The sequence below is a fragment of the Bombyx mandarina genome, chromosome 04, assembly GCF_030267445.1.
Source record: "Bombyx mandarina strain Sakado chromosome 04, ASM3026744v2".
Lineage (NCBI taxonomy): Eukaryota > Metazoa > Arthropoda > Insecta > Lepidoptera > Bombycidae > Bombyx > Bombyx mandarina.
The window spans coordinates 16,006,024-16,032,666 of record NC_143211.1 but is presented as its reverse complement, the minus strand read 5'-3'; the positions used below and the strand labels follow the sequence as shown (position 1 = coordinate 16,032,666).

The following is a 26,643-nucleotide window of genomic DNA, read 5'->3' as shown; positions in this document are numbered from 1 at the left end:
AGATACTATCAGGTTTTAGATTTTACAATAACATGACAATGAATTTTTGCAGGACAACGTCTGTCGGGTCCGCTAGTATTAACTATATATTACAAACGTACGAAATAATATAACGGCATTAAGAAAAGCGATATTAGGCCGTAAAAGTGTTTTAATTATAAAACCACATGTGATTCAAAATTGTTGTTCAAGTTGAATCATGATTATTACACGTAGATCTTGCTCCTTACCGTCTATGATTCAATTTTAAAATCTAATCTTTCCGTTGAACATGACTCAACTACATCTGTTTTGTGTGAATTATAATGAATGGTAACATTGATGTGTACGAAGTCACAAAACAAAAAAAAACTGTTTAAAAATCTCTCAAACAAATTTATAGAATGCTCAGTTGGGAAATCGTAGGGCATAATAAGCTAAGAAGCTTAGAAAATATAGATGACAATTACCCCAAAGCTCGATAAAAGATTGATGCTTCGTACTAAATAAAAAAATGAGACAAAAGATGTACTTACTCTTACGACATCCTCAATTATTGATATATCGGTCACGTGACGTCAGGCCCCCCACATAGAACGTTCGTATCCCTAATACGATTGCGAAGAGAAAAACTTCCGTCGGAAGGGAATCGGTGCGAGGGGTTCTGTGATATCCGAACTAGAAATAAAACGGTCAAACTTACTCAGGAAGAGAATTGAAAGGTTCCGTTTATAAGTTATATGCGCTTCTCTTTTGTGTTTCAGTTTTCGTTTCATTACGTATGATGAGCGACGATTCTTGATGTTTCGTTTGAGGAAATTGTTCTTGTTTTAACCGATCCGAAAAGAAGGAGGTTCTGCGTTCAATTGTTTATAAATAATTGTTTGTGTGTGCTCACTGATGTCTCCATCATTTGGGGAGTGATTATGAAAAAAAAAAGCGTGTGACACTCGGGGACTACCGCGGTAAAGCTATTGCATAGCATTTTTTATCAACTTCAATTATAATTAGACAGTAATAATTTAATATTAAAACAATAATAAAATAAGAACAGGCTATATTTATAAACATTAACAAAAGCAAAACATTAACAGCTGTCCCCTTCACACTCATTAGCTAGACCGCGCGAGAGAGAGATGGGCAGACTTTTCATCATGCGCATGCAGTGCGACGTCACGCCGCGCACTTTTTAACAAATACTACCCAAGCGCAACGTGTGAATGTGTTGAACACGAGTCACATGGTAGGCGGGGGGGGGGGGGTATTAGGTTTTATCTTCGTTACGGAATTTCTTGATTCGGTTGCTGCACTCAAGGCCTGCGATAAAAGCTATGCAATAGCTTAAAAATATTTCTTATGCTCTCGTGTCGGACACAATTTTTAATTAATCTATTTCACTCTTCAAGTCTGCTTTCATTTGGGCTGTGAGGTAATTTCAGTTTATAGATTTAGAAACGCTTCCCGCGTTCGCTACATAATAATGAAAGAAAATATAGGAAAAAATAGATCTTACAAGACGAATAAACAACACACACAAACCCACAAACAACACACAGATAATGGAATCTGAAGAGCCATCAACTGCAGAAACTGCGCATTGTCTTGTCAGGGATATCCACAATATCCAATCTACCGGACACCATTTTTTATTAATCTATTTCACTCTTAAAGTCGTTTTCGTTTGGGATGTGGGATAGGTAATTTCAGTTTATAGATTTAGAAATACTTCCCACGTTCTCTACATAATAATGAAAGAAAATATAGGAAAAAAATAGATCTTACAAGACGAATAAGCAACACACATAAACCCACACACAAACACAGATAATGGAATCTGAACAGCCGTCAAGTGCAGAAACGGCGCATTGTCTTGTCAGGGATATCCACAATATCCAATCTACATCGCCTTTGTTCGATGATGGCGTATTTCTATCATACAGCAGACATTTTGCCCGAACTGCAATAGTCAAGGAAATAGTGCGCTAACAACTTCACACAAGATAGAACCGTGTGCACCAGTAGAAATAAATATTGAATGATATTAAGTCGATTTTATAAATACATCCGTAATACGTCTCTACGTTCCTAAGTTTACAGACTATTATCCTAAGTCAACGGTAACGTTATACGCTCTTACGTCTTTAACGTGATTGCATTCGATTACGTAATATTGCTTGCTGAATTGCATACCGTCTCGTAAACACCTGCAGCTTGTTTACATACAAAGCAGTGTGATTCTTAACAGGTTTGTTTTAACATTCATTATAGCCTGCGTTGAATACAGAGTATATGAACCTTGATGTTTTTTTTCTGTGCCTGGGGCTGAACCCCCTACGAGGAGTATATGGGATTATCTGAATACCTAACAGTAGATTATCTGATTTTAATAATATTTTAGTCGTTATAGTAGAGGATAGGTTATTTTTTATTCGATTGGAACTTCGACTTCATGTCGTGATGTCCATGAACTTCTTTAACCATTCAACGTCAGGTGAGTTATTTCTAAAGTTTTCAACTATTACTAGACCAACAACTAATCGCTGCGTTGCAAAGCAATGTGATAAATAACCCATTGACATGCAAGACAAACACACACATAAATTATTACGCATAGAAAAGTCACTAGTTTAAACGAACGTTCTGAGTGCTCAAGGTTGGTAGATTGTTGACAATTTATCTTACAAAACGATTGCGCTTAAAATACAACAGCAGCTTGAAAGAAGAAAAAAAACAAACCGAACTTGGGGCGGTAGTTACCATAGAACACAAGATATTGATTAATTTCTGAATCGCGCTAACGACATTTTCCAGATAAGTTAACATTTAAACAAGTTCCGAACAATAACAATCACCGGTCACCGTCCCCGTCGAAGCCGTCGCTTGCGACAAAGGGCTCGACGAGCAAATTAACCCATAGACACAGCCCACTGAGTTTCTCGCCGGATCTTCTCAGTGGGTCGCGTTTCCGTTCCGGTAGTAGATTCTGCGAAGCACTGCTCTTGCTAGGGTCAGTGTTAGCAAAACTCCGGTTCGATCCCCGTGAGTTCACCTACACACTTTAGGGCGAACCTGAAATAGCCTCTCAACGCTATCAGCATAGGTAGGAAAAAAAATAACATTCGGGCGGCATTCGCGAAGCAGCTGCTCTTGAGTTGTTAGGTCTCTTCCGGAGACGCTAGGGCTCGCTCATCTATCTTCTTGAAACTGGATAGGCCAGAAGCTATTGTTCCTACCTATAAAAAAAACTCGCAACAAACAACCCAATATTTAAAATTCGATCAAAAATCACATCCTAATGAGTAACATTGTTCCCATTGTTAGATTGTATTGACAAACCGCGCTTGTTGAATGAAACATGCTGTCTATTACAGTATCTATTTAATATTGATGTATATTCTCAATACGTGTCAGCACGACATAGGTACACGCCATTCCATAATATGAAATTTACGATCCATTGTCAAAATGCTCTTAGATTAAAAGTGATTTTCATTAAAACACTGCTTTGAGCAGATTTTCAATTATCAATTTATTAATAAAATTTCTTTTAATTATTTCTTTTAATTAAAATTCCCTTTCAATTTGAAATTTTCTTAACATTCTTAAAAAAAATAAAACTTACATCATTGATACATTCAATTACTTAAAATACGTCAGAAACATTTCGTTACGTTCCCCTTTGTTCGCAGCCAGCCTCAACAATCTTTTAGCTATTTGTTCATTCTACTACAGATTCGCGAATTTAACTCGAAAACGTTGGTAATCATATTAACCTCCTACTCCTACTAAATATATTAATAAAATTTAGTTTGTTGTAACACACACTAATACGTTATTTGTATAATAAATGAAAATATAAAAAGCATCGCCATGTTGTAAATAATGGTTTCGGGGCGTGTTCGTAAGCCTCGTTGATTGATACCAGGATTTCGTTGCTAGTAAACGGTAACTATAGGACCTCCGGCCTTAGAATCTATGCAATAGAAATTTGACCTCAGGCGCTAGGAATAGCTAGCTAGATGACCTCCCCGATAACGTTGTGGTCTACGATTTTCATAAGGAATGATATTCAATCATTTTGATTTTTAATGACATTTCAATGATTTTCATGATTTTCAATTGCAGAATATCAGTACATTTACATAAATAACCTGATGACCTCTGACGACCGATTTTCTGTAACATTTTGAAGCTTTGTTCCAAAAATCTCTATAATCATAAAAATTTCGTCACCAATCGAGTGCAAATAGTAATTTTTCGTGTTATATTCGGTTCACGTGTTGCCAACTTCTTCAGTTCGTTTCACCCTTCGCTAAAGTTGCTGGAGGATCGTTTCTCGACAATAGGTGCCCAATCGATACATAATCGAATCAATTTGTAAAAAATACCGATGAAGTTTTGACAGTCGGGAAAAATTCGACTTGAAACATTTGTGACCTATCAAACGAGTTATTCGGTAAAGTTCTAAATTCTCCGAATAAGTTGCAAGGTACAAAAATCGAGGATTCCTGAAAATAATCAAGTAAACACTACATCTATTTGATCCTTAGGCTTCTGTCAGATTTTATGCAGAGCGTATATGAGGAAAGCTATTGAGCCTATGTTTTGGATGCGTTCATTGCGAAATTACAAAATTCCACTTCAGTCGTCTACATATATTTTATTGCTCATATGGGTGAACGAGCTTACTTTCCTGCACAGCTTTCATATTGTAGTCTACTCACGTGTTAGCAACTTCTTTCTCTTGTATCACCCCTCGCGAAGCTATCTCCCTGACGGTACTTCGTCCAATCGATACGCGTCTTTAACATGGAACATTCGCTTTGCTGGTTTTAAAGTAACGTCGTTCTAGCTGTGATGTGGAACAGATCTTTTTGGTTCTGGAACTTTCAATACAAATTTTCTATTTTTATTGGATAGATTACAGCTGACCTAGTAGCTTTGGTTAGGGATAACTTATTTGACTTTAACTATGTGACTTTAACTGCTTGGCTTCATACATAGGATTTCTGTAACAATAATAATAATAATAATCATTTCTTTATTTGTATAGAATGCAGGTACAAGTATGGTCTTAGTATAAAATATATTCAATCCCAGTATTTTCTGCTTATTGGCATACAAAATTACAGCTAATTTAAACTAGGTACTACGATAAATTTAAGAATGTGATTACAAAAAGTTTATTATAGAAATTGAGATCTTTAATAAGCAGTTGTTACAATTGGAGTGTTACAATTCATCATTTAAGAAATCGGTAACAGACTAATAACACTTCTTTAATAAGAGCGAAGACAGGAGTTGTTTAAATTTCCTTAAGGGCTAATCCTTTATACTATTCGGAAATTTGTTGAATATAATAGGAGCCATACCAATAATGTTTTCTTCAACAATGCGGTGTTAAATTGACCTGTATATAATAAATTCTTATATTATTAACCAAAATTGTTGTTTTTTTTTTTAAATAGCAGAGGGAGCCAATGCCTTATCAGCTCTTCAAACATCAAACTTCATTCAATTCAGTTCTTCAAACATCAAACAAAAACAATAAATACTTCTCAAAAGATATTAGCAGAATAATAGTGATAACAACTTATACGCAACATGCAATGTGTTCATGGTTGGTTGCCAATTAATTTATATGACTGATGAAATATGCAACATTTTTGCGATTTATTTATCATCGATGAGGGCTACTAAATAAATAATTCAACGAATAAGTCCAAAATCAAAACATGTAAACATTTTAAGAAAGCTCACTCCATTCTTACGGCCCACATTGTTATTCCATTCAGAATAAAGGGCATTAGAGCATCCAAGGAAAATACTCTTGTTTGAATTGGGAATCAGGTCAAACTAGTAGCACTGCATATCTTTTCAGGTTAGATAAATTATCTATGTAGGCCTCTCGGATAAATGAATCATGTTAATGCTAAGTAATAATAAGCAGTGCAAGCGACAGTGTGATAAGAATTATGTCGCATTTTGATATGTTTTTAGTGCATACATAAGGAAGAAAGTTTTGTGGCAGGATTAGGCAAGATGATTGTATGTATTTATATTGCTACACATAATTTTCGAAAATTTATATTTTTTTTTTATTACCCTTGTAGGCAGACGAGCCTACAGCCCACCTGATGGTGAGTGGTTACCGTCGCCCATGGACTTCAGCAATGCCAGGGGCAGAGCCAAGCCGCTGCCTACCGTACAATTTGTGCATGTGTTATCTGAATAGTTTTTACTTTATTGGTCTGCTACTTAATATGTGTTCTACGCTACAGTTCTTTGTTCTTACCATTCAGATATCGGTCATAGTAAATACTGCGCTAATCCCTTTTTAAAAGCCATATTTTTGAAAAACTCAATTCGAAGACAGCTCAAATTCAACACTTAAGACTATTCGAAAATTCATCGAAACACAAAAGCTAAAACACAAGTACATGAACAAGTGAATCTCCGAAAACGCCTTGAACATTCTCATTTCTAGCTCCAAACTCGTTTGAATAATCTGTACTGTAGGATTCCTGCAATTGTTGAATTTAAACACTTCACGGCTGGAACTAAGCCAACAGGAATATTTACGATCGGCACAGACCAAACATTTAAGCCATATAAACGCAGTTCAACAATGCTAGAGGTCCAACACAACTTTTCCTTCGCCGAAATTAGATGCCAATTTACATATTCGCGTTACTGTTTGTCGTAAGCTTTATAATCCTTGTTAGTGGGATGCTAAAAGTTTGGCAACAGGGCATCAAAACATAGAGCGCTTCAAAAGTTAGAGGTCATTTTAGTTTATCATGTTGAAATGATACCAGGAGGGCTTTTTGAAAGGCGTTCGAGCAAGTACCTCTATGCTAGTATTTTCTATTGCATAAATCGGTGTACGAGTTCACAGCAAATCTGGCGCTATGGAATTCTATTGAGTTAAAAAGTCCCAATCGTATAGTAAAACGGCTGTCGCATTCTTCAATAGGTCTTCAATAGGTCTTCAATAGGTCTTCAATAGGCCTTCAATAGGCCTTCAATAGGTCTTCAATAGGTCTCTGCAAAAAATAAAATCCAGATGGCCGTGACCTCGTGCCCCCAAAAAACATAATAACCTTTGCTTTACCTACGTACACAAGTGAGTACGTAGATAAAGCAAAGGCTATTTTCGTGTATTTGCTTTACCTACGTACCTACGTACACATTTGAGAAAACAACCGAAAACGAAGTGAAACTGTCTCAGACCATCACCCCTCCCTTAAAAGGCATGCTCTGATACCGATGGGACACGATCGCGATCAGGAAGAGAAAGTCACGAGCTATTTAAACATCAGATGAAAGATCTTCAAATCAATCTTTTAATACATAATCCAATTACCCGAAACGTCTTTACCAATCTAACTTGAAACTAATGAAGCATTTTAATTACAAATTTAGTTAAATCTCTCATTTCGGATTCTATCAATCAAATCGTTTCGGACGCTACGTTTAGATGGTTTGAGATTTATCTCCGCAGGCACAATAACATCAGGCTAATTGGCATTGACAATAAGCCGATGGATTTCGTTAACCGAAAAACGATCGTACAATTGTTTCTTTAAGTTTCATAGTAAATTTCATCTGTCGTATTGAACATTTTGTAGTATTTTGTTCGCGATATTCTTTGATATTATATAAATTGTAGATTTAATATTTTTACAATGCTTGTCGTCGCTCAGCGGTTTCATATAGGCTTCTGAATCAAGAATATACAAATTCGAGTTGTTTAATCGGTAATTTAAAGATAACTAGTATTTATGTACATGCGTGCTCGCTGTTGGAACTCTCAGTTTGAATACCGAGCATGTAATGAATGTTATTAATTTAAAAAAAGATGTGTGGAGTCGTGGGGCACCGGATAGGAACAAAGTTCCTTATTATAAAAATATTAATTTTAAGTTCTGTTCGAGGTATAAAGAAAATAAAACTGGAGGTTTCGCAACAAACCACGGTAATTCGGTAACGTGTGCACTTATTGTGGTACACTTCATTCACGGTTGCTTGCATAAGAGTCAGTGTATTGCGCAAACGAACGGTCTAAGATCGCGTTCAATGAATGATAAAAAAATATGTTATTTTTTGTACGTTATTACAAAGTTAAGTCGTACACTGTGTACATTACTAATTTGTACGTTATTACAAAGTAAAGTCGTACACTGTGTGCATTACTAATAAAAATCTTACGTTACAGACGTTTTTTTCCGGTTAGGGTACCCCTCCGCATCGTCCCATAAGGAACTTCGTTCCAAAAAGTTATCATTTAAAAGGACCATCATATGAATCAGTAGATTTAGGACTAATGGCAGTCGACAATAAGATTAATTCTAATATTTTTATGAAAACATCATATGACAGATGTCCGTTATATCACGTGAACAAGCTTTGTAAATAATTTCATCACATCAGCCGCAATGATAAATGCCTACGCGTCTTATGATGAATAGCATCTGAAGGACCATCATTAAGGAAACTACATGTAGAAAACGACAAGAGTAATAAGGCAGGCGACCCGTTATGATTAATATGTTGGTGTTGACGTGAGCTCTGCGCGGCTCACTAATGAAGAATGCCCGAGCCCACACGGTCGCGTGCTTATATAACCCCTCCCACTGCCCCGTGATTGATGACGCGGTTACTGCGTCACTTCTGTCCCGCGGTCGCTCAACTGATGTGGGTGCAGTATTTAATCTTATTCGGGTCTGCTCGTTTATCGTATTTGCTTATTTACTTCAATCCCGTAAAATTTACGTTCAGAATTATTCATTCAGTACCTACGAGAAATAATTCCGTTGTCTAAAATTAAAATTGTGTTTTTCTCTTTCGAATGAATTAAAAACGTCACTTCGACTTTAGGTTTCATGTCCGAAACGTTAATTAAATAAACAAATCTACACAATGGAAGCCCATTTTCTAGAACAAACAGAAACGATCGTCCCAGTTTCGGCTAACTCACGAACCGTCAGTCGGAATCGGCGCACATTAGCCCGCTGAACGGGCAACCCCCTTTTGATTAATAAGTGCTGTTGACATTTTAATTAACCCGGGTAAAAGTCGCGCCGAAGCCTCTTTGTTTCCAAGCTTTATGGGGATGCTCAAATGCCAGTGTGTCGCTTTTGTATCACACCCTGTATACAGTGTACATCGTGTTATATTTTTGAATGGGCCAGATATTTTACGCGACCGCAGTCGTGATATTGTCGACGGTATTAATATACTAAAATGGTCATCCAAGTAAGTTATATATTTGGATATGGTCGAAAAATTCAAAATTAAAGACTTCGAAAATAAAATAATTTAATTAAGAAAGATGCTAGTTGTAAGTTATCCCAGGATAAATGTAATAATTAGAACGTTATAACGCTCTAGGAGCCACTTAACACTAAGTGCGCCAGCTCAACCAATGTGACCACATGGAAATACCATATAAAATACCCGCAGAACTTTGAAAATAGTGGTACTACTCATCCATTTTAATTACACTTATGGGATTTTTCTACGTTTGGCCACATTAATATCACACTTAATTAAAATAACGAAACCAGAACGTGGAAATTAACGTAAATCTAACACAACATAACGAAGCAGAATTTTAATTACTGGCAACACAAAGAATCTCGTAACCCGCGGGAAAAAATTATTAAAACACGTAAAGTCGTTAGCCGAGAACGACACGTGGTTTAACATTTGCATCTTTTTATTAAGAAGAACACAGGGTATATACTCGCGTCTTTATCCTATTTATTTTATAATCACTTATTACTGATGTTTCTAGTTTCATCCGTGAAGTTTTCAAACGTGTATACAAAATCGCGTTTACAACTATGTATTAACAACTTTAAAAATAATATTCTAATTTTAATTTTCCTTCACTAAAATAACAATCAAAAAGGTTGTATTAGTAATTTTCAGCCTTATTCGCTCAATCGCAAGAGCGTAGGTGTCTGCACCAATGCCTAGGTCACACATTAATATGGTGCCCATACTAATTAGTGTTCTAAATACAAAAGCGACTTTAGTTGTTTGGTGATTTTGTTTGTTACGCTTTACGTCTTAAGCAATCGATCGAATGATCATCACTAACAATTTTACTTCTACGTTTTTAGGGGTATAGAAAAGAACATAAAGTACTTTTCATCCTGAGCTCGTGTCAGAGTTTAGATAAAAAATTCAGAGCTGAGTACTTATAGCAAGATGGTTTTTTTTTATTAAATAAGTCATACAAACAAAAGATATCAAAATTATATTAGGACTATTCTATAGTTTTTATATATTCTATATAGTGTTTTTTGTATTAATTAATTTAGGCTTAAACAAGCTATTCAAAGCCAATTCTTTTAACTCCTTTTTTATCAATTAAATTAAATATTTCATTACATATTCCGAAAGCAATAATATTTTTTAATAATATAACATACATACAATATTCACAACGCATCGCTATACAATTTTATTAATATCGGAAGTTAATATAAAAAATTCAAATATATAAACGTTACCGTTTTATTTCCAAATTGAACTAAAAAAATAATTCAATAGAGTCTTTCAAACGAAACCCCATATCGACCATGAATTTCTATATTAGATTTATCATGACTTGATAATAGCCGGTGCGTATCATTTATTTCTTACTCCTTTAAGAATAAAGTTGAAATTTGCATATCACAACGGAGGAATTCCGCAGAATTGCAATTCCATCAGACAGACGACAAAAAATGGTCGCGACAGCGATGACGTCACATTAAATTAATAACAGGAAATCAATGTGGGAAGGTGTCGGGCTTCTTATTATGTTATTTTTTTTCTTTCCTTATTATGACATTTTAAATTTGGAACACTCACTATCGGGCTGGGCGGGAGACAGCCATTAATGCAATACTGCATTAATTGATGGGACCTAAGGCGTCCCAATTTGAAAATCGAACACGAGCTATTTGAAAATATTAACAAAGGCTTCAACCTAATATGACAATTAAAGTGAGGTGGGAAGTGAGTTACTTACTAAAAATTTTAAGATCTTTAAATGGATGTTGGCTGTCTCAAAATCGCTTTCCCGTTTGTTAGTGTATTCTAATAAAACACGCCTAGAACAGAATCCACAAAAGAAAATCTCATATTTCTCGGCTCCAACAATAAGAATGCAAAGGTGCTTCGTAACACCATCAATAAACCACAATGGCGGCAATCATTGCTGTCGTAATAGATAGTGTTTATGGGCGCAAACGCCACTGTTGGCAATAATTAACATAATAATATATAGTTTAGTTTATTATATGTTAATATTTATTTATTATTAGCAACAAAACTGTTATTCTACCATATTTAATAATTAGCAGACACTGTTTTGATGTGAAAATGTTCAGAATATGTTTAATGTTTATATTATTGTTTAAAAACACAAATGACTGTATAAATGATTAAATATGAATAAAGCATAAATATTAATAATAATTTATATGATAATTAACAGTACTAATAATTTAATTAAGTATTGTAATTGTTATGCAATGATGTTGTTGGCGCCATCTATTATTAGGCTGGATAATAACAATGTTAGTTAATATTACTTAAAAGTAATTCATGTAAATTAAATTAAATGTGAGTCATGTAAAATCACTAAAATATGTATTTTGAATATTAAGCTATGTTTTGTGAATTGTTTCGCAGTAATTACATTTGTTTGTATAAAAGAAGTTGTAGTTGTTATAACCAACACAAAATGGCTAATTGTGTAAGAACCACTGAATAACTCAGGCGTGGCTTTTTGTTGTAAACAAGTAATGTTAAAGTTTTATAGAATTGTATTGTATTTTCATTGTAAAAGAACTTATGTGTGTAAATCCTGACTTAACGCCGACATCAGAAGTGGGATCACAGCCCCAAAATGAATCGTAAGCCTCCGAATGAAGCAACCCACTGTTGAACAAGTGATGGGTCTCTCAACCTGTATTAAAAAGGCGAAAAGTGATGTTATCTGCAAATGCTGTACCCTTGTGGCTTGTGGTGGCATTATAACTTTTATTTGCCGCCGTTCAGTTCCGATGAGGGCGTGACATCAAGACCGATGCGGAAATGTGGACGAAACTATCATGATGCTAATTGTTTCATCGCATGAACATCGAGTTCAAAAGAGCAAGCAAGACAAGCCGATATCTGGTCTTTGTATTGGACCACATTGGAGCAAGTGAGGGACGAACTGATCCATGCATTCAGTAAGGATTTGGATGTTTAAAATGAGTTCTCGACCGTGGATGTTTTAGAAAAGCTACCGACGCTGAGATGGTAAAAATACTGATTTCAGGTATTTAACTTAAATTTATTCGATCCAAGTTATTGAGAAATACGCGGTGGTATGTATTTCGCTTCCTAAATAATATCGATTCTATAAACGTTCCGAAAGCGTCAAATTGAAAATAGACAGTAAATATAATGTTAATAATCTAAATATAACTCAGTTTTATCACAATCACATAATGATTCCCTCAGTTTTCGTGGCACTTTTAGTAACACTAAGGTTTTAAATGTGGTTACTGCGTCACTTGCGTCATTTCGAGAAAACTTGTTACCGCCGTCAAGATGACAAACCTATCACCACAAATAAGACTTAAATTATTGCAGATCTAGTTTAGTAAGCTAAACAACTTCATGTAAAGTTTTTGAGCATAAGGGGTCAACTGATTTCAAAACAAAGCATTGTGACTTTTAATGGAGAGAAATATTAGAACTATTATAGAATTTCATATGGTAATCATAATCATATGGTAATACTGACAGTCTTGCTGACATCCTAATAGGTTTTAATCTTTTAAAAATAACTGTTCTCAGTGTTGCACTCTTTGAAGAGAACTTATCTATTTTTATAAGTTTCTATCCAGTGAATGCTCAAGTTTGGAGTAATTATTCAATCATCATGTAACTTTTGCAAATCATGTCTCATAGATGGTGATCAGGCAGATAAAAGTTGGATTTGAAATAATTAATTTGGATAGCATAGTATAACGCTGTACATACTGTATGTCTCCTGTTTATTGTGAGGAGTTCAAGCATATTACAATAAAAATAAAAATAAACTTGTAATAAAATGCCATAATAAGAGACAGCTCATCCTTGTTCAGCAGCTCCATATTATTACTTTTCCTTTCATAATTATTTATTTTTGGATGAGTGATTAACTCTCTGCACCCTAGGTTTCTAGTGGGGATGCCACTTCATTATTAGTCAAGAAAAAGGATTGCACAGATATTTATGTATTGATTTCTGTTTTCAAAATCTTAGTTACATTTTTGGAACTCTGTCACTTTTAAAAATTCACCAAGACAAAAGATAATTCAGGAGTTTCAAAAACTTGTGAACTGTATGAAATTCAGTACTACATTATTTCCAAAGAGAGTGAGTATGGCCAACAGGCATGCTGAACGATTGATGGGTCATAAATGTAACATGTTTGTAATATCAATTAATAAGATCTGACAGGCAGCTTTAAGAATTAGTTGATTAAAAGCTGCAGCACAACAATAAAACAAAAATGCAGAGGCATTAGAAGGATGATGTTCCCTACCAGTCATTAAAATAAAGCAAATTGAAAATGGTCCGCTGAATGATGAATTAGGGGAAGTTGAATCAGCTGGTAAAAAATGGATGGACGAGCGGTCTCTGTCATCTAATGTGTTTTGGTAAAGGTAAAGGTTTGGTAATGGTAACGGTTTGATATAGGTAAATCTATCCTCTTAATGTCAGAGGATTCTGATAACTGACAAATTGACCGTATGGGCAGAGAGATTTGTTCTGCTGTAAAATGATTTATAATTTGTTATGGTATCTACTTTTATTTTCCTATCCAATTATCCTTCCTAAAACGCTGGCGGGCCACCATGCGAATCCTTAAACCTGGTCTTGTTGGCTAGATCCCGTATGGGTGATGCCTTATGAGTTGGCTAGATCCCGTATGGGTGATGCCTTATGAGTTGGCTAGATCCCGTATGGGTGATGCCTTATGAGTTGGCTAGATCCCGTATGGGTGATGCCTTATGAGTTGGCTAGATCCCGAATGGGTGATGCCTTATGAGTTGGCTAGATCCCGAATGGGTGATGCCTTGTGGGTTGGCTAGATCCCGAGAGGGTGATGCCTTGTGGGTTGGCTAGATCCCAAGTGGGTGATGCCTTGTGAGTTGGCTAGATCCCGAATGGGTGATGCCGAGTGTGTTGGCTAGATCCCGTAAGGGTGATGCCTGGTAAGTTGGTTAGATCCTGTAAGGGTGATGGCTTGCGAGTTAACTAGACCCGTATGGGTGATGCTTTGTGTGTTTGGTAAATCCCGTTGGGTAATCCTCTTGTGTGTTAGCTAGATCTCGTAAGGGTGAATGGTGCTTTGTGTGTTGGGTAGATCCCAGTAGGGGATATGCCTTGTTTACTGTTATGTGAAATGCTAAAACAGCGCAAGGGACGCGCTGGAATCAGTATGGCCGTATGGGCGCAAACGCCACTGTTGGCAATAATTAACATAATAATATATAGTTTAGTTTATTATATGTTAATATTTATTTATTATTAGCAACAAAACTGTTATTCTACCATATTTAATAATTAGCAGACACTGTTTTGATGTGAAAATGTTCAGAATATGTTTAATGTTTATATTATTGTTTAAAAACACAAATGACTGTATAAATGATTAAATATGAATAAAGCATAAATATTAATAATAATTTATATGATAATTAACAGTACTAATAATTTAATTAAGTATTGTAATTGTTATGCAATGATGTTGTTGGCGCCATCTATTATTAGGCTGGATAATAACAATGTTAGTTAATATTACTTAAAAGTAATTCATGTAAATTAAATTAAATGTGAGTCATGTAAAATCACTAAAATATGTATTTTGAATATTAAGCTATGTTTTGTGAATTGTTTCGCAGTAATTACATTTGTTTGTATAAAAGAAGTTGTAGTTGTTATAACCAACACAAAATGGCTAATTGTGTAAGAACCACTGAATAACTCAGGCGTGGCTTTTTGTTGTAAACAAGTAATGTTAAAGTTTTATAGAATTGTATTGTATTTTCATTGTAAAAGAACTTATGTGTGTAAATCCTGACTTAACGCCGACATGTTCGTTTCCGTTTCGTTCTATTATAACACGAACGCCAATAAACAAACTTAAACGAGACGAAGTCACATAACTCAAATTGAATTGTGATTGTTTAGCACGCAAGCAAACATACACCGGTTATGAAACTCAAGATTTCAATGAACAAAAAAATTAAGTTTTTGATTTATCCGAAAATGAAGAGAAATTTAATTTTTCCTTTAAAATAAATAGTTTCAGCTTAAAATATTTGAATAATATAAAGTTTCGAAGTCAGCGATAAAAATTAAATTCTACAAGCATTTGGCTGTATGCGCTATGTCTCCTTAGGCTACATAGGAACACAAAATTACAAAAAAAGTACAGTTCCAAATTTGAAACTTCTTTAGTCGCGACATCCATAATTTTCAGTATCGATATCCATAATAATAATATTATTTTTACCGCTTTAAAGACACAACAAGATGGCGTTGTAAAAAAAAAAAGCCGAGCAAAGCTCGGTCATCATCTAATTTATTGGTACGAGCAATTTTATGAAATAGTTATTATTTATAACTAGCATTTTGTTCTTTGTTTATGAATATGTGATGACCATCTGACAATTTTTTTAATGTACAAGTGTTTTCAAAAAACTCTCCTTGTGTAAATATCGCTAATTTCAAAGCAAATTTTTTCGCACCCCAATAAAAGAAAAGACTTACTTTTCATTTTACTAAACATCTTTCGGTATCGAAGTTTCTACAATGTTCACGGATTGACCCTCGGTCGTGGATCCATGGTTGATACAGTAATATTTTTTTATATTTTTATTGCTTTGATGGGTGGAGGAGCTCACAGCCCACCTGGTGTTAAGTGGTTACTGGAGCCCATAGTTCTAAGGTCTCAGTATAGTTACAACGGCTGCCCCACCCTTCAAGCCGAAACGCATTACTGCTTCACGGCAGAAATAGGCGGGGTGGTGGTACCTACCCGTGCGGACTCATAAGAGGTCCTACCACCAGTGATTACGCAAATTATAATTTTGCGGGTTTGATTTTTATTCCACCACGATGTTATTCCTTCACCGTGGAAGTCAATAGTGAACATTTCTTGAGTACTTAATTCATTAGAAAAATTAGTACTCGCCTGGGATTCGAACACCGTTGCATCGCTCAACACGAATGCACCGAACGTCTCATCCCTTACGACGGACGGACGACTTAAGAAATGTTAAGAAATATATTTGAATTGCTTTAAATAAAATGTTATCGTAATTTTTATTTACAGGTAAGACAGCCTCAGGATTTTCTCATCAAAGAAAACACAAACACAACGATACAACAAAGGTTAATTCAATGCATTTATCTAAAATAAATCTAAACATTTATATGTTTCTAGGTTGGAAAAAAAAACGAATCATATTTGAATCAAAATAATAATATTGTCAACAATATTATATTTTAATCAAGAACAGATTGCAGGCCTTTCACTACTGTATATTATATACTGGTGTACAAGATGAACTGATCACAATATATCATTTAGTCATTAGCCACTCACCTTGATATATAAGTTCAACTTATTAATTAAGTTGTGTCACGAATATCCCAATGAACATAACTCACAATTTTCTTACAGGCAGTAGGCTTTTTGTGAGCCCAAACGGCTAGGTACCACCACTCCGCTTTCGTACCAAATCAGTAGATCCATCAAACGCGAACCACCTTATAAACAAATGATTCATACAACAAGTTGCGTGTAATGAAACAACCCAGAGAGTCCCGAAATAATGCGATTAAGCGAATGAAAGGCCGAAGCGAACAAAGCAAATGTGATTACCGCTTTGTCGGTACAAAGAAATAAGTAATAATTTCTTTTACGGATTCCCTCTTCGGTACCATTATTATGTTTTTTAATCTGTTCTCGGCCTATCCATTTCTTTTGGGCGGCCTATCGTGAAACATCATAATTTAAGTGTAACGAACTGGCTGGTATGTAATTTTTTTTTCTTAAAATCCCAGATCTATGGCATATCTTCTTTTTAACGAAATAAAAACACGGTACATAGTCTCTGAAACTAGCCATCCCGTGACAACTTTGCATCGTGTTGACTAAATGCTTATCTGATTTTGTTTGACCACATTGCGACCCACCACTAGTAAAATATGTCCAGCTATCTTCAGAATAAGTAATCGATAGTGCTCACACAATAAGTAGACGATTTGTCGACTATAAGCTTATGTTTCCTTTGCCGATATTAAGATATTGCTAGTATTGCTAAACACAACAGATGTATTACTAAAGTATAGATTTCGTCTATTAGCAAATAGACGTGACGTGAGTCCCGTGTTGATAAAGAAATACTTTATTAACATGAGACCTACATATTTTTATTTACGTTACATTTGGGTATGTTATAAATAAACCCACATGAATTGGAACCACCGTAGTGCCTGTGTCGTTACGAAGACATGGGATCTGGTCTGAAGACAAATGGCGATACTCGAACTGGTAACCAATGAACTCCAAGTCATCCATTTTTGCCCATAAAAGTTTTATTCTTATTCTATTAAATTAGAAATTGGGGGTAGAAATTGAAAGATAAAAAGCAGAAATTATACCATAGATGAATTAATCGAATGTGGTAAAAGTAACTAGAAGTGGCCTGTGTCGCGTACCCGCATCTTGTGATAAGCAACCAGATAGATCTTAAATTTAATTTGAGTCTTTTGTATATCTTTTGCTGTGCACGCGAAGAAAGTTTATATTTAATCTACGTGGAGTCGGAGAGGACGTAGAGCAATACAGTAACAGGCGGTCCCCTGCGACTGTTAAGCCCACATCTTTTGTTCCTCAGTTTTGTGCGAAACTTTTGATTTGGCAGACATACGTTGGAGTAGGTACTTGTGACGTATTATTTATTGTGTGAACAACGCAAGTTTGAGACACGAAAACAGAGATTTTATTGGGAACCACAAACTTGACAACTGATCATAACAAAACTCAGCGGTTTAGCTGTGTGTGATTTTGGAGTAAAATCTTCACCACTCTTCTTTTAAATGTCTTAAAAATCAACTGAGGGCTTCGAAATATTTGTGGTGTTCGAAATTATTCGACTACACTATTTGCCTGTCCAATTATCCTTATCCAATTACAAACAACATTCAAATTGAAATGAAAGATTTTGAATTTGAATTTCACTTCTTGTACCGGCATTGTGCGCTTACCAACCTGTAGTTACTAAATGGTAGCTAGCCCACACTAGTCAGTAATGCTATAAATTTTTGCAGTGAAGCTACATGTGCTCTGTATTAAACAGTAATTATAAAATACAATTGAGACTTCAGCTCTGTGCTTCCGAATACCTAACTTCTCACACACACAACTCTCACGGAACTTAATGATAAAATACAGTCATACTTTCCTACCATTGTGGTGAATTATTAAATCAAAATATAGAAACAATATACCCCGAAAACAAAGGGAACTTCAAAAACAATTGTCAGTTCACCTGTGGTAGAAGCTAAAATTTCTGAACAGATTTCGATGTTTTTTTTTATTGCTTAGATGAGTGGACGAGCTCACAGCCCACCTGGTTTTAAGTGATTACTGGAGCTTATACAGATCTACTACGTAAATGCGCTACCCACCTTGAGACATAAGTTCTAAGATCTCAAGTATAGACATACAGTCTCATAGTTTCATTTCGTTATTTTTAAATAACTCAGTTTTAACTCAGAATAAAATATAAAAATGAATGTATCTCGCTCTAATCATTATGACGATATGGATATAATATTGTAAAATTGACTATCATAAATTCATATGATTTACATAAAGTTAAACGGCCGCGGAACCATGATTCCATAAAATCTAAAATAAAATACTTGATAGCTAAAAGACCAAGACAATTTACTCATTAATATCACGGCCCTTATCTCCACCGAAGGGAACATAAAATTATGCAAAACTTCAAATTTTCTCACAGAGGCTGCGGAAACAAGACGATGAGCTTGTAAAACTGCGTCCCACGAACCAAATCCGCTTTTAAAGTGCTAATTATTTTTAATCGTTGCAGCTTAGCTCTATCCGGAGAAATGTTTCGTTAAGGATGTACTGTATTTGAATTATTTGAAAATTTAATGAACATAAATATTTTTGCGAGCGGTCCAACGGTCTTGTTGGAAATATCATCATCATCATTCTGCTGCCCTTCTCTCAGTCACCTGGAATCGGCGCAACATGCTTTCTCCTTCCATACTCTTCTATTATATACCATTTCTTCGCTCACTCTCCTTTTTTTATTGCCATTGTAGGCAGACGAGCATACGGCCCACCTGATGGTAAGTGGTCGCTGTCGCTCATGGACGTCAGCAATGCCAGGGGCAGAGCCAAGCCGCTGCCTTCCATTTTTTCTTCATAATATCTATATTAATACGTGAAGCAAAAACTTTGTATCCCTTTTTACGAAATTTGTGCGGACGGAGGAGTATGAAATTTGCCATACTTATAGAGAATATAGAGAAGAAGTGCACAATGCTAATATTTTTTTTAAATAATGCATAAAAGATACATTAAATCAATAAAGAAAACATTACACACACTACATACAATGTAGTTGACGCACACACGCATGCATACTATTTATTGTCAAACTTTTGTTCTTGACATCTGTGGTCAAATTAAGAATAGATTAAATATTGTTTGTCTTTATTAATATTTTTTTATAGTGTAGTCTTGACGAAATTTGTGATTATAGAAGTATAAAATACAATCATAATAGTGTACAAACTTACAATTCCAATTAATTATAGTCGACTACTGCGGGACCTCTAGTATATTATATTATTTAAAAACTAAAACAGCACACTCGAATATTAAACCGAACAAATAATGAATAACATATGTTTTTAGCTTGTTGATACCGGTCAGCACAATAAAGCGATGTTATGCAATTATTATATTATCATCGCCATTAATTGTGTACAAATTTTAAAATTTTATTTTGTTCTTTATTTCCCAACAATCCATAATTTTCATGGGCCTATATCGACATACAGCTAACCCAGAGCATTTGGAAAACATTTATTAATATCGAAAAACTGGCAATTACTAATATCTAGGACTTTATAATACAGCTTCTCTTGTAAAGGAAAATTCTAATTTCTTGAACAAAAATAATCTTAACCGTGGTAACCCTAGCCTGGACGGCAAGGGTACGAAGCAATGCCATGTCCAGTCATTATCGCGTCTAACTAATGACGTTCTAAGGAGCGAAACGACAGCGCTGCAGAACAGAGCGATAGTGCGGGTCGTGCTTTAGACACTCCAACAATCATTTCCGAAGCTTAGGGTTTTGTCTAATTTTTTTTTTTTTTCACTCACTTATTTTTCCAGTATTTCTAAGAAATGATTTTATGAAACTATGTTTCGCATAAAATGTGCATTGTGCATTTTGTGTTCTTTGTAATAGCGATGTTGCACTGGAACGGAGTCATTTTATTTAATCGATGACTGTGATTTAGAAGACATTAATGATAAGACCTCAATTAAGATGACACTTTTATTAAAATAAATTGTCAGACCTCAAAATCTTCATTATTTCTGTGTGCAAAGAATTTTTTTCATCTATCTGCATTCGTTAATTAATATGGAATTAAGATATTTAAATATTAGGTATGTGATTATTCGTAAAAAAAAACAGCTAAATAAAATATCTTTCCACGTAAATGGCAACCCTAAATCCGCGTCACGGCAGCACAGAGTCCGTACTATGGTCACGCAACGTAACTGATGGTCTGTTGATAAAAAGGCCCTTTGTGCTCTTTATATGCGTTCAGCCCTTTACAAATGGTGTTATACCGAAACATTTTATCTTCATGAATAGATATTGAACACAATTAATGGTAATTCTTTGGATTTCACATTAATTTTATTTGTTTTTACATTTTAATCAAAAACAGGAGAGAGAAAGAAAGAGAGAGAGAGAGAGAGAGATAAACATATTTCTGTTTTCTATATGAAATCTCACTCAAAATAACTACCAAAACCGAACGGGAATGATATTCTGTTGTACAAGGTCTACTGCATAATAAATTTTAATTAAAAAATATTTTAAAAAGTATTATTAACATAAGCTACGATATTCTTATATAGCTAGTATTATTGCACTCCGAATGCAAAATAGAATAGAGAATTGCACATTTTATGATGATGAGTGGCCTAAAGGATAAGACGTCCGGTGCATTCGTATCTAACGATGCAACGGTGTTCGAATCCCGCAGGCGGGTACCAATTTTTCTAATGATATACGTACCTATTTAACAAATGTTCACGATTGACTTCCACGGTGATGGAACAGCATCGTGTTATAAAAACAAAAACCCACAAAATTATAATTTACGTAACTAGTGGTGGTAGGACCTCTTGTGACTCCGCACGGGTAGGTACCACCCTGCCTATTTCTGCCGTGAAGCATGGTTTGAAGGGTGGGGCAGCCGCTGTAACTATACTTGAAACCTTAGAGCTTATATCTCAAGGTGGGTGGCGCATTTACGATGTAGATGTCTATGGGCTCCAGTAACCACTTAAAAAAATCCGAGCCTTTGATAATACTAAGGACTCACCTACATTAATAGATGAAGGAGCAATTCTGAATGTAATCAAAACTCGATAACAATTAATTATTAGACTGCTGATGTGGTGTTGATGTAGTGACACAAACGTTAAGTATTTTTCAAACAATAACCTAAACATTATTTTCTGCTTCATCAATTTACCTCAAAACGATAATTTGATGTTATATTAAGTAAAATTTCCCAAACAGTTCTCATGATATTCCTAGACTAAACCATTCAATAAAAATCGAAAACACTACCCATTTTATCGTTGTAAACCAAAAATATATTAGGATTCTGACCTTCGGTAATCGTGGAATAATGGCGTCCGAGATTTATCGAGCCTAAGTTTCGACTAGGGATGATTGATGTCGATGCCGGATATCGATAAGAACTAACGTAGTAATTAATCTCTAGATTTATCTTGTTTTAGAAAACGACTAGTACACGGATTGGGTGTTCTATTGTATTGATGTTATAAACAAATGAATAAAATATTTTAAATAATAAATTAAATATGTAGATTATGAAGATTTTCAAAGAGACGATATGAAATTGAAACTGTAAGATTTTTTTGTCTTCAATAGAACACTTTACATCTTTTGTCTATGATAAAACAAACTAATTTGTTAACTAACTCGTAAAAGTCCAATCGTAAATTGTTAGTTTAATTAGGGCGTTCGTTTACTTGTTTAAAATATATCTATACTTATATATATACCTAGTCAGGTCATAAATTCTGTCACATGTTTAATGTAAAATAATTGAAACAAGTTTATTCATTATGTAACCATTCATATACCAAAATGAACATAACAAAACATAGATTCTTATGACACTAAAGTTTATTCAAAATGACCTCCGTGATTTTGAATACAGGCCTTCAATCTGCGCGGCCAGTCGTCTATCGCAGCACGAACGAGGTCCATGTCAATATCGGCGGCTGCCTTAATCAAGGATGTCTTGAGTGACTCCAAATTGGGATGAGGCTTTGAGCACGCCTTTTCCTCCAAGTGTTGCCATATCTTGTAATCTAACGGATTCAAATCTGGACTGGAGGAGGGCCAGTCTTCGTGCCGGATGAAGTCGATTTCACGCGCCGCCAGCCAGTCTTGTGTGCTCTTCGCTCTATGAGCTGGCGCCGAATCTTGTTGGAATACCCAGTGTCTGTTATTGAACATGGTATGAGAAACAGGTTCCACAAGGTTCGTCAGGACTGTATTTTGATACACAACTGCATTCGTTTTTACACCTTTCTCACAAAAATGTACCTCTGTTAAGCCCCAATAAGAAACTCCCAACCATACCATGAGCGAGGATGGAAAATGACCTCGTTGGACACGCGGAATACGGTTGCTCGCTTCTTCACTACTGTGTGCGTACACCTTATCATTTTGTTTGTTGTAGCTCTTTTCTACGGTAAAAATGTTTTCATCCGAAAAAAGAATTTCCCGATATTTTTTTCCCGCTTACCGCTTCAACTAAGCGCGGCATCTCTTCAGTCTCAAGTCCATTAGACGAGCATTCAAACGATGTCCTGTTTTTCTTCGATATGCCCGAAGCCCTAAGTCTTCATTTAACTCCCTTTTCACTGTGGTTCTGCTTAACCCCATCTGAAGGGCCAACAGTTTCTGCTTACGTTTGGGATTTCTTTGAATTCGCGCCTTCACAGCTTTTATCACTGCTGGAGTCCTAACAGGACGAGGGCGACCACTTCTTGACCTGTCATCTACACTAGAGTCTTCATTGTATCGTTTGATGGTACGATAAACGAATCTTTTGGTTATATTCAAAATTTTCAGTATGTTAAAAATTTGAATTGGCGCGTAACCGCAACGATGCAACGCAATAACTGCAACACGGTCTTCTTTAAGCGTCCACTCCATATTTAAAAATGAGTAAAATTCTAAAAGTATACATTTTTATTTTCATGAACAATTCGAAATTCGAATTCAATAAACTTTTTTGTGGCCAGCATTCTAAAAGAAAAGTTTTTACTGTGTGACAATACTTATGACCTGACTAGGTAATATTATAAAGAGGAAAGATTTGTTTGTTTGTTTGTATTGAATAGGCTTCGAAACTACTGAACCGATTTGAAAAATTCTTTTACTTTTTGGAAGCTTACATAATTATTACAAAAACTGATACGACGGCATATGTCTAACTATTATAGTTATGCCGCAATAAGTGTTCTTTTGTTTAAAAAAAAAACAACGTCAAATATCGTTGAAATTTTTGTCAAAGACCCGAGCGAAGCTGAAGTGGGCCGCTAGTATTATATGAAATTATCTACATCGACATCATTAAAAACATTAAGTCGCTACACTAATCTCTGATCCCGAAATCGGAATGAAAAAGTAACGTGATTGAATGACGTCAGAGCTCGAGTGCGAGTAATTAAAAGTTGGCGCGAACCAGTAGCGAAAGGAGACCGTGGCGCGAATGCATAAACTTACACTAATTAAGGGATTCTTTCGTAGCAAGATTCGGAAGTTTGGACGAACTTCGACGGCTCTGTCGCAGATTTTAATTGGAAACTCCCGGAATTTAGTACGGAACATTCCAGAGACAGGTGTTTGAGAAAAATATTTTGTTTATGTGCTTGTCAAAGCACAGTTTTATCTGCAGTTTTGAAGACGACATCAAAAAGTTGCGGTAATGATTCGGAGCTATCAATTGACGTGTAAATGATAAAAGTAATTTTTATTGAATTGGTGATAAATAAAAACACGTGTGGAACTCGAAGACTGCCGCGGTAAAGCTATTGCATAGCATTTTTTATTAACTTCTGCAATTATAATTAGACAATAATAATTTAATATTAAAACAATAATAAAATAAGACCACGCTATATTTATAAACATTAACAAAAGCAAAACGTTAACTGTCCCCTTCACACTCATAAGCTAGACTGCGCGAGAAATAGATGGGCAGACTTTTCAATTTTCATGATGCGCATGCCACAAGCGCAACATGTGAATATGTTGAACGCGAGCTGCATGGTAGGTGGAGGAGGGGTGTTAGGTTTTATTTTCGTTACGGAATTTCTTGATTTGGTCGACGCACTCAAAACCCGATATACAAGCTATGCTTAAAATCCGTAGATGGATGAACAAATACGCGGATCTGGTTTAAGTGGTTAAATATGGCCATAGATATTTGTCTAATATACTATTCATTATTATTTATATAGTGTGTGTTGGTTTTATGAACATAAATACTTAGTTATATTTATAATACTTATTACATTATTTTATCTAAGTAATCGCCACCCACCTTGACATTAGCTTTGTTTCATTATATAACAGTTTTCCCACCATTCAAACCGGGATGCATGATTGCTTCGCCCCAAAAATAGGTAGGATGCTGTCACCTACAGAGACAGCAAGGTACAACTGTACTTTTTTTTTTTTTTTTAACGCTGGGTAATCCATTTACGGATACCCGGTCCGGGGGGGGTAACGAACCGGGTTATGTCGGACTCCGGCGCCTCCTGAGAGGAAGAGGGGGACGAGGAGGGCCAAGGTACTCCACCTCCCCGAATTCCTCGCAAGAGACTACGCCTTGAAAAAGGCGCGCGAAGCACTTGCCCCGCAGAACGACTACCGTCTAAACCCCATCGAGCTCCACCACACCGGCTACACCAGACCTACGGTACCGCAGTGCGCGCCGAAAGTCCGCCTTCGCCGGTACCCGTCCTGATGATAAGACGGGATTTCATCTCCGGGAAAATCCCGAAGGACGTCATTTCGGGAGATACACCGTGGGCGGCACACAGGAGCCACCTTGCACCGCCCCACCACCGGACCGACAGTCGAGTACCGGGCGCCCCCGCACCCGCCACTTGATAGTCCCTACGGGGGCTGAGCGGGAGCTTCACGCCCGCGCCGGCCATCCCGCCTTCTGCGCTGAGGTGCTGAAGAGGGATCCCACTCCCTTTCACGCTCCTCAGCCTCATGGGACGCCATTACCAGGTCACAAAACCTGGCCATGGCCTCCCACGAGCCCTGATCCTCTAACATGCGGGCGACGACAGCCCGCAGGGAGAGGTTTCTCCCCAGCACCGCGACGAGATCTCGCCGCGAGTGCTCCCAACGCGGGCACTGGTGGCAGCCCGGATGTGGCTCTCTCCTGCAGACCTTCCACAGGTACCTCCCGAAACAGCCATGTCCCGAGAGGACCTGCGCAAGGTGAAAGGAGAGTACGCCGTGACGCCGATCCGACCATGCCTCCAGCACGGGCACCAGGGCCTCGAGGGTGCGCCGGCGGGTGGCCGAAGTTTGGCCAAGTTCCTTCAGCAATCGCTCTCTCCACTTAGCGTATGACGCGCAGCACGCTTCCACCGACCGACAGCCGACGGGCCGGGCGACCGTCCCCGACTCAAGGCCTGCCAAGATTTCGGCCTCGAGGTCCCAGGGTAGGGATCCGGCGAGAGCGCAGGCCACATCTTGAGAGATGGTGCGGTACCCCCTGATGACCCTCACCGCGAGCGCCCGCTGAGCTCTGAGCAGCAGAGCCGCGTTTCTCGCGGAGAGTGCGGGCGACCACACGGGAGCACCGTACAGGGCCATACTGCGCACCACCCCAAGGTACAGTCGCCGAGTACCGGTACCTAGTTGGGGCTTTTGATTTTATGTATTATCAACGCGATTTCCACTTCCAGCCACACGTCATGAGAGGTTATCAAAAAAAAAAACATCTAATTACCATCAAGATTATTTACAAGCACGAACCGCAAATACGAAAGTCAGAATACTCGTAATGTAGAATATGCATACATAATTTCTTTTGAAATTGCAAACGTAATGGGACCCACCGGCGAAAAAGCGAACAGTAAAAGTCAACTTTCTGTTTCTTCTAAAGTAACATAATGGTTTAAGCCGGATGGAGACGGAGAGATTATGCGAGACCACAAAGCCATTAGTGGTCGCGAGAATGAATTCGCGTAAA

The 26,643-nt window shown here is 36.6% G+C and overlaps 1 protein-coding gene across 5 annotated transcripts in view; it reads left to right on the top strand.

Moving 5' to 3' along the window:
* caps (capricious) overlaps nucleotides 1–26,643 on the top strand; it is a 476,818-nt gene that overhangs the window by 232,748 nt on the left and 217,427 nt on the right. The window contains exon 3 of one of the 5 annotated variants that reach the window (XM_089727185.1): nucleotides 16,361–16,419. The exons of the other annotated variants lie outside the window; for them this stretch is intronic. The gene's annotated coding sequence lies outside the window, so the exon portion shown is untranslated. The remainder of the gene's footprint in view (nucleotides 1–16,360; nucleotides 16,420–26,643) is intronic. 5 annotated transcript variants of the gene reach the window in all.